At 46.3% G+C, this 13702-nt stretch overlaps 1 pseudogene across 1 annotated transcript in view; it reads left to right on the top strand.

Moving 5' to 3' along the window:
• The first annotated feature begins 294 nt into the window (after window positions 1–294).
• Window positions 295–13702, top strand: part of LOC308512518 (histone-lysine N-methyltransferase PRDM7-like) — a 30873-nt pseudogene continuing 17465 nt past the window's right edge. The window contains exon 1 of the transcript in view: window positions 295–355. The product of the transcript in view is annotated as a histone-lysine N-methyltransferase PRDM7-like (transcript). The remainder of the gene's footprint in view (window positions 356–13702) is intronic.

The following is a 13702-nucleotide window of genomic DNA, read 5'->3' on the forward strand; positions in this document are numbered from 1 at the left end:
CCCACTGTTCTGCGTGGACTCGGCTGCCTGAGCAGGAGGCGTGGGGTCAGGCATGCTCCTCCCGTGGCCACCCCCTCCCACTGAGCCTGGGCTTGCAGCACTGCGAGTTACCAGGACACAGGCCCTCGCCACCCTGCTGAGAGCTGCTAGGTGCACCTCACCTCACAGTGTGTGCGAAGCCCACCTCGCAGCAGCTCCTGGTGCTGGCCTTGTACCTGGGTCCGCGGGTCTAACCCTACCCTGACCCGTCTGAAATCCTTCACTGCACGTTTCTTATGGGGAGTCTGATGGGCCATGGACCCGCGTGAGCAGAGCAGGCAGGCCGTGTCGGTCATTCCTGGCCAACGGTTCACAGGTAATGTCCAGCGAGGCCTGGGGCACTGATGCTCATGGGCCCATGGGTGGGAGTCCAGCGAGGCTCCAGGGAACAGGTAGCCTCTGCTTGGGGAGGCGACGGGGCCACAGCAACCAGAGGCCCCTCTTTTCTTACAACAGAGCAGATGGACATCAATGCAGGGAGCAGGCACACGCGGTGAGGGCCCGTTACCCCTCAGCCTGAGGGACCTAGCACAGCACCTGTTCCTGGAGGAGAGCTCCTGAAGGGGTCACCAAACCCACGAACTGGGACCATGACCTTCCCTCTCCTGCCCGGCTGGTGTGGCTCAGTGCTTGATCATCGACCTATGAACCAGGAGGTCAGGGTTCAATTCCTGGTCAGGGAACATGCTCGGGTTGTGGGCTTGATGCCCAGTGTAGGGCTTGCAAGAGGGAGCGGATCCATGATTCTCTGTCATCATGGATGTTTCTCTCTCTCTCTCTCTCTCTCTCTCTCTCTCTCTCTCTCTCTCTCTCTCTCATCTCCCCCCGCTTCCTCTCCCTTTCTATCTGAAATCAATAAAAAATATATTTTAAAAAATGATGGCATTTCTATGTGAAGAATTGATACCTCATTCCCTACAATGACTGAGGGCTTGGGTGGGTGACCTGAAACTCTCAGAAGCAACCTTTGAGCCACACCTTCATACTTGTGTTTTCCCTCATTAACCCAATCCCGAAACACCTCAGGACCAGGAGAAATCTGCCAGTTGGGAGATTGTTTTCTGTGGGTCTCAGCGGACTGGGGAGGAGCCAGCCCACAGTCATGGAGCTGTTGACACCCAAGCATGGGTCCTGTGCACATTGGAAGGTGGGCTCTCTTGCTCAGGCCAGGAGGGGCAAACCCCCACCCCCAGCATCGCATTGAAACAGCACACATTTCCAAGTGGCTCAGCACCTCTGCTGAGTATCTCTCAGGGGGTGAAGGAAAGCTTTGCACAATCAAGTCCTCATTCACATTAAAAATGTTGGTGTCCCCGTGCCCAAACCTCCACATACAGGAAGGTTCTGGTTTGACTATTCATGCTGTGATTTGTTGAGTACATCATTCCCAGATTGCAATGATTAGCCTTGATCTCCATGCCCAGCTTTTCCTACCATTTGTTTCCATTTCCAGTGTGAGACATCTCACTTCCTTTGGAAGGAAATGGAAAATTCTCCAGGATGCGATGCTCCGCTGTTTGGGTGTAGATGTGCACGCACGTTTGAAACTGAGATGCTCTGAACATTCATGAACTGGAATTCTCACGATGACTAAGGAAGACAAGTGGTGGGTGTTTTCAGTAAAATCTGATACCTTTTGGGAGGAGGATAGGAGCAGATTGGACAGTTTCCAGTTTTATTTTAAATCTGTTGTTCTTGATCTGAGACACAGAGGGACAGGGAGACAAAGAGAAACAATCAGGTGATGGGGGTGCCCTTACCAGGAATCAAGGGGACTTCTTGGTTCATAGGTCAACGCTCAGTCATTGAGCCTCGCTTGCTGGTGTTCTCATGATGCTTGGAGCATCAGGCCTGTTTCCATCATCACAGCAGGTGGGAGCTGTGGCATCAGTACAAGCCTAATTCTACCTTCTGCCTATAGGTTCATAACAGAATGAAGGGAAAACCATGAAGGTTGTCTCAACAAGGGGACCAGTCATTGAGCAAACATTCTGCTTTGGTGACAACACATGACCCCCAACAGTTCCTTGGGCAGCGATACACAGTAATACTTACCAAGTTTCTAAACATTTGCCAAGTAAAACATTCACTCTTACAAAGTTTTTAACATGCTCACTTAATTACACTTAGGAAGGCAACTTTGAATGAGAAATGTCATTTTCTAAACTAAAATGTATGTATGATACAAATGTATAATACATCAAACAGATGACTGCTTGGCTCTGATTTATTTTTCATACATGCAATAACTATATAGAATAAGTTTGAGATCACTTTCCAAACAACTGATGTGTGAATGGTTGTCCAGAGAGGTCTTGGGTCTTGGGCAGAGTCACCATGAAGTAGGTGCTGTCTGTGGAACTGGAATCCAGGGTTCTGGAGTCAAAAACCTCTGAGAAGGTACATCTGGGAGGATAAAAGGAACCAACACAGTGGTCACAGGTTCCCGGATGTCACCTCTCCAGGCCACTGCGGCCTCGATTATCTGTGTGTCCCTCGGTCTCTGTGTCCCTCGGTCTATGTGTCCCTCAGTCTGTGTGTCCCTCAGCCTGTATGTCCCTCGGTCACTGACACCGGGTGAGTCTGCTCCCATCTTCTCAGTGGGGGGGACTCTGGGAGCAGCGACACAACGCAGTAGAGGGGAGCACGTGCAGGACCCTCCTCTGTCCATTCCCCGCCTCCTTCACGCCTCGCTTTCCTCTGCTCCTCCTGGCCTCGCCCCCCGCCGCAGAGCCTCGCCCCAACGTGGTGGCTTGGGAGACCCTGCAAGGACCACGCTAGAATGGCCTCGTCCTGTTGTGTCAGGATCTGGCCAGCTGAGAGACACTCAGACATTTTATTTTTATCTTATAGACACATTCCGTGGAAAAACATCAGCGGAGCCGAATGCTCCGCTCATCATGGTGCCTTTCTTTAGGGGTATGCTGCTTTTTCACAGCCTCCAAATCTTTTCCTTCTTTGTACGTTTTTCTTGTTTATGTTTTGGTTAATTCTTACCAGAGGATATGTTTTTTACAGACAGAGGGAGGGAGGGAGGGTGGGGATAGAGAAGAAACAAAAAAGCAAACATGAATATGCAAGAGACACATGGATCTTTGGCTCCCACAGGAGCCCAGACCGGGGCAGGCAATGAAGCCTGCATCCCAGGTATGTGCTCTGGACCTGGAATCCCACCAGCGACCCTTCCCTGGGCATCCGAAGGTCTAACCAGTGAACAACACTGGCCAGGGCCTATTCCTTCTGCTGAGCAGATGAGAACACATGCCACTCTTTCTTCTGGCAGAAGGCAGCCAATCTAGGATGATCACTCATCATTGATCTTTCTTCTTTTCTGAAATAGTAGAAATGCATATTTCTAAGAAAAAACCACTGTGGCCCTGGCCAGTGTTCCTCAGTGGGGAGAGTGTCAACCTGTGTATTGAAGGGTCCCTGGTTTGATTCCCGGTCAGGGCACATGCCCTCGTTGCAGGCTGGATCCCCAGTGGGGAGGGGGTGATACAGGAGGCAGCTGATCCATGATTCTCTCTCATCATTTGCCGGGGTCCAACCCCAGCAGGTCCAGGGGTTCCCAAAAGCGTCGACAGAGTCGGCGAAGAAGGAAGGACACGGAGACAGTGTTCAGTTGATCAGCAGCCTAGCCAGGATCTCCAGCCAAGTTCTGGTCTGGATCTCCAGAGAGGTTCTGCTCAGGATCTCCAGCAATGTTCTGGTTAGGATCTCCAGCCAGGTTCTGTGTCCATGTTCTCTTGCTAGGTTCTCCGGGTTCTCCAGCAAGGTTCTGTAGCCATGTTACCTCACTAGGTTCTCCAGCCAGGTTCTGTCCAGGTTCTCCAGCCAGGTTCAGTCACCAGGTTCTAGTCAGGTTCTCTTGCCATGTTCTATCCAGGTTGTGTAGCCAGGATTTGTTTCTAGGTTCTTCAGCCAGGTTCTCTCACTAGGTTCTGTCTCTACGTTCTGTGGCCATGTTCTCTCCAGCGAAGTTCTTCTGTCTCTAGGTTCTGTGTAGGTTCTGTGTCTATTGGTTCTGTCTTCTAAGTTATGTCTCTTGTTGTCTTGTTACATCTGTATTTATACAAGTTGATTCCAATCCTATCAATCTCTATTACAAAGGTTAGGGCGTTTCTTATCTCCATTCCAGGGAGTAAAGATTATGTAGCTTAAGCATGATTGTTCGTAGTTAAAGTGACTAATTACCCACCTGGCACTTACTTAAGGGGGTTTATTCCCTCCCTAACTTCAGGGGAAATTCCCTCCCTGGGGAAACAATCTTTCTCAAAGAGGTGACCTTGGTTAAAGCACATAGTGCCAAAAAGGTGAGCAAACATATTAAGAACAGTATGCCATATATGCCAGGTCCCTTGAAACAGCAAGGATGGACCGTCTTCAGGCATATTCCCCCTTTTTTATTTTTTAAAAGCAGGCATTAAAAAGAAAAACCCCAAATGCTCTCTTGTATCCATTTTAAGAGTAGGATCGGCGCTTTCCGCTATTACCTTAGTCCTGATCTATCACCCCAGGGAGAGCTAGCCAATCCTGCACTTTCCTGCGGTGGAAAGACTGCAGTGGGGTTAAGGATAAGGCTCCTTGGGCCTACCTCCTCCCATGCCTTTCCATTTACCTTTCCTTCCTCAGAAAAGCATGGACATACTTCTTGTATAAAACGTTCTGTCTGACTGGGTGTAACCTTAATTCCTCTGCTAGCAAGCATATGTGTTCAAAGATCAATACAGAGTCTTATTTCTTTAGACTCAGTATGGCACATCTTCCTAATCTAAAGATCAATACAGAGTCTTCTTTCTTTGGACTCAGTATGGCACATCTTCTCAATCTAAGAATCAATACAGAGTCTTCTTTCTTTGGTCTCAGTATGGCACATCTTCTCAATCTTAGAATCAATACAGAGTCTTCTTTCTTTGGACTCAGTATGGCACATCTTCTCAATCTAAGTTCTGTACTATCCACCTTCTTACCCTACTTATCCTCTATAGGGGGGTCTGCAGTACCCTGGTGGAGTCTTATGAGTCCTGAATGTGGGGGTTCTCATTGGGGGGGGTCTTACCTAGGGGAATCCTGTTCCAGGGTTTCCCAAAGGTGTGGATGGAGTCGGCGAAGACTATCCACCCTCTTCCTACGGTAGAGTCCTATCCATCCCGAGAGTGGGGCTTACCTAGAGGTCCCGGTTCTGGCACCAGATGCTGGGGTCCAACCCCAGCAGGTCCAGGGGTCCCCAAAGTTGTGGACGGAGTCAGCGAAGAAGGAATGACACAGAGACAGCGTTCAGTTGATCAGCAGCCTAGCCAGGATCTCTAGCCAGGATCTCCAGCCAAGTTCTGTTCAGGATCTCCAGCGAAGTTTTGGTTAGGATATCCAGCCAGGTTCTGTGTTCATGTTCTCTTGCTAGGTTCTCCAGCCAGGTTCAGTCACCAGGTTGTAGTCAGGTGACTAGAAATAGGAAGGTGCGAGTATTCCTTGCCAATTTCTGTACTCAGGTTCAGTCCAGGATCTTTTGCCATATTCTCTCCAGCGAAGTTCTTCTGTCTCTAGGTTCTGTGTAGGTTCTGTGTCTAGGTTCTGTGTAGGTTCTGTATCTAGGTTCTGTGGCCAGTTTCTGTCCAGGATCTTTTGCCATGTTCTCTCACTAGGTTCTGTCTCTAGGTTCTTTGGCCAGTTTCTGTCCAGGATCATTTGACATGTTCTCTCCAGCTAATTTCTTCTGTCCGTAGGTTCTGTGTAGGTTCTGTGTCTAGGTTCTGTGTCTTTTGGTTCTGTCTTCTAAGTTCTGTCTCTTGTTGTCTTGTTACATCTGTATTTATAGCAGTTGATTCCAATCCTATCAATCTCTATTCCAAAGGTTAGGGCTTTTCTTATCTCCATTCCAGGGAGTAAATATTATGTAGCTTAAGCATGATTGTTCGTAGTTAATGTGAATAATTACCCACATGGCACTTAGTTAAGGGGGTTAATTCCCTCCCTAACTTCAGGGGAGAAAACCTACCTGGGGAAACAACCTTTCTCAAAGAGGTGACCTTGGTTAAAGCACATAGGGCCAAGAAGGTGAGCAAACATATTAAGAACAGTATATCATATATGCCAGATCACTTGAAACAGCAGGATGGACCGGCTCCCGGGAAATATTGATGTTTCCATCTCTATCCCTTTCCCATGGTGAACACTCCTTCCTGTGGGGGAAATGTCCGCTGGCTGTAGGAAAACATATTATATGAGAGAGTGTCCCTATTGTTTTAGGAACTCTACTTTCTGTTGCTGAAATGCATGTTCCTGTGTGCGGATCTCTTTTCCTGTGAAAGCGTCCCATTTTTCTGTGGGGGAAATGCACTTTCCTGTTGTGGACCTGTCCTCCTGTGAGGGAATCGCACCTTGCTGTGGGGGAATCATAACTTCCTGTTGGAGAACGCCTCTACCTATAGGGGAAACAAACTTCCTTTGAGGAAACGTTCTTCATGTGGGGGAAATGCACTTTACTGTGTGTGGATGACTCTTCCTGTGAGGGCGTCTCAACTTCCAGTGTGGGAAATGCACTTTCCTGTTTGTGGACCTATCTTGCAGTGAGGGACTCGCACCTTCCTGTGGGGGAATGGAAACTTCCTGTTAGAGAACACCTATTCCTGTGGGGGAAACGAACACCCTGTGAGGAAACCTTCTTCCTGTAGGGGAACTGCAATATCCAGTATGCTTACCGATTATGCTCTGAATGAATGGCTCCTTCACTTGGGGAAACAATACTTCCTCTGAGGGATCCATTCTTCCTCTGGGGGAAATGTCCCTTTCTGTGTCTGAACACTTCACCCTTTGTGGGACATGCACTTTCCTGTTTGCATATGTATCTTCCTTTGAGCGAATCCCACCTTCCTTTGAGGGTATTGCAAATTCTTTGTGAGAATCCTATTTCTAGTGTGGGAACTGCATTCTCTTTTGTGTGAAACTATTTTCATGTGAGGGAGGTGCATATTGGTGTGGTGGAAATGAAACTTCCTGTGGGAGAAGAACTATTCCTGTGGGGGAAATTCACTTGTTCCAAGGAAACCCTTTTTCCCGTGTGTGAAATGCACTTTTCATTATCCAAACCGATTTTCCTGTGTTGGAATCCATCTTCCTGTGGGGATACCAAACTTACGGTGGGGAAGCTTTTGTCCTTTGGTTGAAATTTTCCTTCTGCTTTGGGAAGCCAACGTACTGTGGGGGAAATGCACTTTCCTGTGTGCAGAGCTTTCGACCTGTAATGGAAACGCAACATCCCGTGTGGAAACCAAACTTCTGAATTGTGAACCCTCCTTCCTGTTGGGAAATGTCCCATCCGAAATGAGAACTGATTTTCCTACTGGGGAGTTATCCTTCCATTGTAGGAACCCTTCCTCCTTAAGGGGAAATGCAATTTCCTTTGTGCAGATCTCTCTTCCTGTGAAGAAATGGCCCCTATTTGTGCGAGCATCCTTTCCGTTTTGAGAGCACCTCTTCCTGCGGGGAAACTACCTTCCTTTGAGACATGCTTCCTGCTATGTAGGAAATGCACTTTCCAAAAATGCGGACTTATTATGCTGTGAAGAACATTTCCTCATGTGGGGGAAAAATACTTCCACTGGGGGAACTATTCTTCCTCTGGAGGTAATATCACTTCTGGTGTGTACACACTTCATTCTTTACAGGACATGCAGGATCCTGAGTGCAGAACTATTTCCACTGATGGAAAGCCATCTTCTTGTAGAAACAAAATTTTCCGACTGTGAACCCTCCTTCCTGTGGTGGAAATGACCCTTGTAATGTAGGAACCCATATTCTTGTGGGTGAGTGTACCTTTTGTTTTAGGGACCCTGCTTCCTGTGGGGAAAATGCACTTAACCTTGAGCGGATCTCTTTTCCTGTGATAGCGTCCCATTTTTCTGTGGGGGAAATGCCCTTTCCTGTTGTCGATCTCTCTTCCTGTGGGGGAAATGCAACTTCCTGTGCGGGAATCAAAACTTCCTGTTGGAGAACGCCTATACCTATAGGGAAAACTATTTTCCTTTGAAGAAACCTTATTCTTTTGGGGAAATGCACTCTCCTGTATGCGCACCTATTATGCTGCGAATGAATCACACATTCATGTGTGGAAACAAACTTCCTCTGGGGAACCATTCTTCCTCTCTAGGAAATGTACCTCCGTGTGTAGACAGTTCATTCTTTGTGGGACGTACTCGTTCCTGTGTGCTGACCTATCTTACATATATGAAAAATCAACTTCCTTTTGGAAATAAAACTACCAGACGCAAACACTCCTTCCTGTAGGGGAAGTGTCCCTTCCCGTGTAGGAACACATTTTCCTGTGGGGTAGTGTCTCTTTTGTTTTAGAATCCCTTCTTCCTTTTGTGGACATGCACTTTCCTGTGTGCGGATGACTCTTCCTGTGAGGGTGTGTCAGATTCCTGTGAGGGAAATGCACTTTCCTGTTTGTTGACCTACCTTCCTGTGAGGGAATCACAACTACCTCTGAGGGAATGGAAACTTCCTGTGGGAGAACGCCTCTTCCTGTGGGGGAAACAAACTTCCTGTGAGGAAACATTCTTCCTGTAGGGGAACTGCACTTTCCTGTATGTGGACCACTTATGTTGTGAATGAATTGCTCCTTCATTTGGGAAAACAATACTTCCTCTGAGGGAGCTATTCTTCCTGTGGAGGTAATGTCCCTTCCCGGATGTCAACCTCTACAGGCCACTGCGGCCTCGATTATCTGTCTGTCCCTTGGTCTGTGTGTCCCTTGGTCACCGACACCAGCTGAGTCTGCTCGCATCTTCCCATTGTGGGTGACTCTCGCTGAAGCGACACAAGGCAGGACAGGGGAGCACGTGCAAGACCCTCCTCTGTCCATTCCCCACCTCCTTCACCCCTCGCTTTCCCCTGCTCCTCCCCGCCTCGCCCACCGAGATCCTCGCCCCTAACGTGGTGGCTTGGGAGACCCTGCAAGGACCGCGCTAGAGTGGCCTCCTCGTGTTCTCTCAGGACCTTGCCAGCTGAGGGACAGTCGGACATTTTATTTTTATCTTATAGACACATCGCAAGGAAAAACATCAGCATAGCTGAATGCTCTGCTCATCATGGTGCCTTTCTTTAGGGGTATGCTGCTTTTTCACAGCCTCCAAATCTTTTCCATTTTGTACTTTTTTCTTGTGTACGTTTTTGTTAATTCTTACCACAGGATATGCTTTTTACAGAGAGAGAAGGAGGGAGGGAGGGAGGGAGGGAGGGAGGGAGGGAGGGAGGGAGGGAGGGAGGGAGGGATGGAGGGAGGTAGGGAGGGAGAGAGGGAAGAAGGGAGGGAGGAATGGAAGGAGGGGAAAGAGAAGAAACAAAAAGCAAACATGAATATGCAAGAGACACATGGATCTTTGGCTCCCACAGGAGCCCAGACCGGGGCTGGCCATAAAACCTGCGTCCCAGGTATGTGCTCTAGACCAGGAATCCCACCAGAGACCCATCCCTGGGCATCCGAAGTTCTAACCAGCGAACAACACTGGCCAGGGATATTCCTTACGCTTAGCTGATGAGAACACATGTCACTCTTTCTTCTGGCAGAAGGCAGCCAATCTAGGATGATCACTGATCACTGATCTTTCTCTCTGAAATAGTAGAAATGTATCTTTCTAAAAAAACCAACTGTGGCCCTGGCCAGTGTGCCTTAGTGGGGAGAATGTCAGCCTGCAAATTGAAGGGTCCCTGGTTCGGTTCCAGGGCAGGGCACATGCCGGGGTTTTTGTCTCAATACACAGTGGGGATGGGGGGGATACAGGAGGTAGCGGATCCATGATTCTCTCTCATCATTGATGTTTCCATCTCTTTCCCTCTCCCTTCATCTCTGAAATCAATAAAAATATATTTTTTAAAAACACACTGGGTTTCAACACAAAGGTTTAAGATGAATTTTTTTCTCGTGGTACTACCATGTTCCCATGATAACCTGCATCTGGAGCTGCCATCAACAACAGCCTCCCTGGTACTGACAGCATCAATAATGGCCGCCTACAGGGAAAGGACTGCCTCAGGAATGCCCTACAGAGGCCGCTGAGTCTAGTGGGAATAACACCTTCTCCCGATACCCCTGCACCTCACTGCACAGACTGGCTGCCTCCATAATGGTGTCATCCAAGGCACTGGCTGCCGCAATCACAATGGCCGCGGCTGACTGGCTGCCTCAGGAAAGGAGACCGGTGCGGTACTGGCTGCCTTGTTAACGGCGGCCTCCCCAGGACTGACTGCTCCAATCATGGCAGCCTCTAGGTTACGGACTGAATTAGTGAACGCACAGCTTCCCCATGTCAGTGAAGCAGCCAAGGCTTCCCTTGGCAGGGCTGGGACAGGAAGGGGTGCAAAAGACAGACCCGTGACCTCAGTCCATCCAGGGAAGGAATAATTGCACCCTGGACAGCCTCGGTGATTTTGTAGGGTTTTCTGTAGGTTTTGTTTTTTGTTTGTTTGTTTGTGGTTTTTTGGGTAGAATTTTTCATCAAATTCACAGGACATTAGCTAACATTTCAGCACCACGGACAGAAGCACCAGGTGTTATTCTTTAAAAGGCCACATGAGGGGAGCAGAGGTTCGTTTTTGCAAAGGAATTGGCTGACAGCTTCCTTTATTTATTTTATTTATTTATTTATTTATTTTTTTAATTTATTGCTTAAAGTATTACAAAGGATATTACATATGTGTCCATTTTATCCCCCCGCCCTAGACAGTCCCCTAGCCTCCCCTATCCCCCAATGTCTTATGTCCACTGGTTATGCTTATATGCATGCATACAAGTCCTTTGGTTGATCTCTTACCCCCCTACCTCCTGCCCCCCAACCTTCCCCGGCCTTCCTGATGCAGTTTGACAATCTGTTTGAGGCAGCTCTGCCTCTGTATCTATTATTGTTCAAAATTTTATAATGGTCTCTATTATCCATGAATGAGTGAGATCATGTGGTATTTTTCCTTCATCGACTGGCTTATTTCACTTAGCATAATGCTCTCCAGTTCCATCCATGACGTTGCAAATGGTAAGAGTTCCTTCCTTTTTAGAGCAGCATAGTATTCCTTGGTGTAGATGTACCACAGTTTTCTAATCCATTCATCAACTGATGGACACCTAGGCTGTTTCCAGATCTTAGCTATGGTGAATTGTGCTGCTATGAACATAGGGGTGCATATATCCTTTCTGATTCGTGTTTCTGGTTTCTTGGGATATATTCCTAGAAGTGGGATCACAGGGTCAAATGGGAGTTCCATTTTCAGTTTTTTGAGGAAACTCCATACTGTCTTCCATAGTGGCTGCACCAGTCTGCATTCCCACCAGCAGTGCACAAGTGTTCCTTTTTCTCCACATACTCTCCAGCACTTGTCGTTTGTTAATTTGTTGATCATAGCCAATCTGACAGGTGTGAGGTGGTACCTCATTGCTGTTTTGATTTGCATCTCTCGGATGATTAGTGACATTGACCATGTTTTCATATGTCTCTTGGATTTCTGAATGTCCTCTTTTGAAAGGTGTCTATTTAGGTCCTTTGCCCATTTTTTGATTGGATTGTTTATCTTCCTTTTGTTAAGTTGGATGAGTTCCCTATAGATTTTGGAGATTAGGCCCTTATCAGATATGACATTGGCAAATATGTTTTCCCACACAGTGGGTTTTCTCGTTGTTTTGTTGATGGTTTCTTTTGTTGTGCAGAAGCTTTTTATTTTGATGTAGTCCCATTTGTTCATTTTCTCTTTAGTTTCAAGTGCCCTAGGAGCAGTATCAGTGACGAAATTTCTTCGGCATATGTCTGAGATTTTGTTGCCTTTGGATTCTTCTAGAATTTTTATGGTTTCCTGTCGTACATTCAAGTCCTTTATCCATTTTGAGTTTATTTTTTGTGAATGGTGTAAGTTGGTGGTCTAGTTTCATTTTCTTGCATATATCTGTCGAATTTTCCCAACACCATTTATTGAAGAGACTATCTTGGCTCCATTGTATGTTCTTGCCTCCTTTGTCAAATATTAATTGAGCATATTGTTTCGGGCCGATTTCTGGGCTCTCTATTCTATTCCATTGATCTATATGCCTATTCTTGTGCCAGTACCACACAGTTGTGAGAACAGTGGCTTTGTAATACAACTTGATATCTGGAATTGAGATCCCACCTACTTTGGTCTTTTTCAGGATTGCTGTAGCTATTCGGGTTCTTTTTTTATTCCAGATGAATTTTTGGAGAGTTCGTTCTAGATCTCTGAAGTATGCCGTTGGTATTTTAATGGGAAGTGCGTTGAATTTATAGATTGCTTTGGGTAGTATGGACATTTTAACGATGTTGATTCTACCAATCCATGAACACGGTATGTTCTTCCATCTGTTAATGTCTTCCTCTATATCTTTTTTCAACGTCCTGTAGTTTTCTGAGTAGAGGTCTTTTACCACTTTAGTTAAGTTTATTCCTAGGTAGCTTAATTTTTTTGGTGCGATGGTAAACGGGATTGTTTTTATAATCTCTCTTTCTGAAAGTTCACTATTGGTGTATAGAAATGACTCAGATTTCTTGGGGTTAATTTTGTATCCTGCTACATTGCCAAATTCATGTATTAAGTCTAGTAGCTTTTTGATGGAGTCTCTAGGGTTTTGTATGTATAATATCATGTCGTCTGCAAATAAGGACAGTTTTACTTCCTCTTTTCCAATTTGGATGCCTTTTATTTCTTCTTCTTGCCGAATTGCAATGGCTAACACTTCCAGTACTATGTTGAACAGGAGTGGTGAGAGGGGACATCCCTGCCTTGTTCCTGTTCTTAGGGGAAATGGTGTTAGTTTTTGTCCATTGAGTATGATGTTGGCTGTGGGCCTGTCATATATGGCTTTTATTATGTTGAGGTATGATACTACTACTCCCACCTTGCTGAGAGCTTTTATCAAAAATGGGTGTTGAATTTTGTCAAATGCTTTTTCTGCATCAATTGATATGACCATGTGGTTTTTTTCTTTCAATTTGTTTATGTGATGTATCACGTTTATTGATTTGCGGATATTGTACCATCCTTGCATCCCTGGGATAAATCCTACTTGGTCATGGTGTATGATCTTTCTGATGTACTGCTGGATCCGATTTGCTAAGATTTTGTTGAGGATTTTGGCATCAAGGTTCATGAGGGATATTGGCCTGTAATTCTCTTTCATTGTGTTGTCTTTACCTGGTTTTGGTATTAGGGTGATGCTGGCTTCATAGAATGAGCTTGGAAGTGTTCCTTCCTCTTGAATTTTTTGTAGTAGTCTGAGGAGGATAGGTTTTAGTTCTTCCTTGAATGTTTGGTAAAACTCCCCTGTGAAGCCGTCTGGTGCTGGGCTTTTGTTTGCTGGAAGCCTTTTGATGACTGCTTCAATTTCTTCCATAGTTATTGGCCTGTTGAGATTTTTAGATTCGTCCTGATTGAGTTTTGGAATGTTGTATTTTTCTAGGAATTTGTCCATTTCCTCCAGGCTGTCTAATTTGTTGGAGTAGAGCTGTCCATAGTATTTTTTTTTAACAATCATTAGTATTTCTGTGGGGTCTGTGGTTATTTCGCCTCTATCGTTTCTGGTTTTGTTTATTTGGGTCCTCTCTCTTTGCTTCTTGGTGAGTCTGGCTAGAGGTTTGTCAATCTTGTTTATCCTTTCAAAGAACCAGCT

Source organism: Myotis nattereri (genome assembly GCF_964212035.1).
Source record: "Myotis nattereri genome assembly, chromosome: Y".
Taxonomy (NCBI): domain Eukaryota; kingdom Metazoa; phylum Chordata; class Mammalia; order Chiroptera; family Vespertilionidae; genus Myotis; species Myotis nattereri.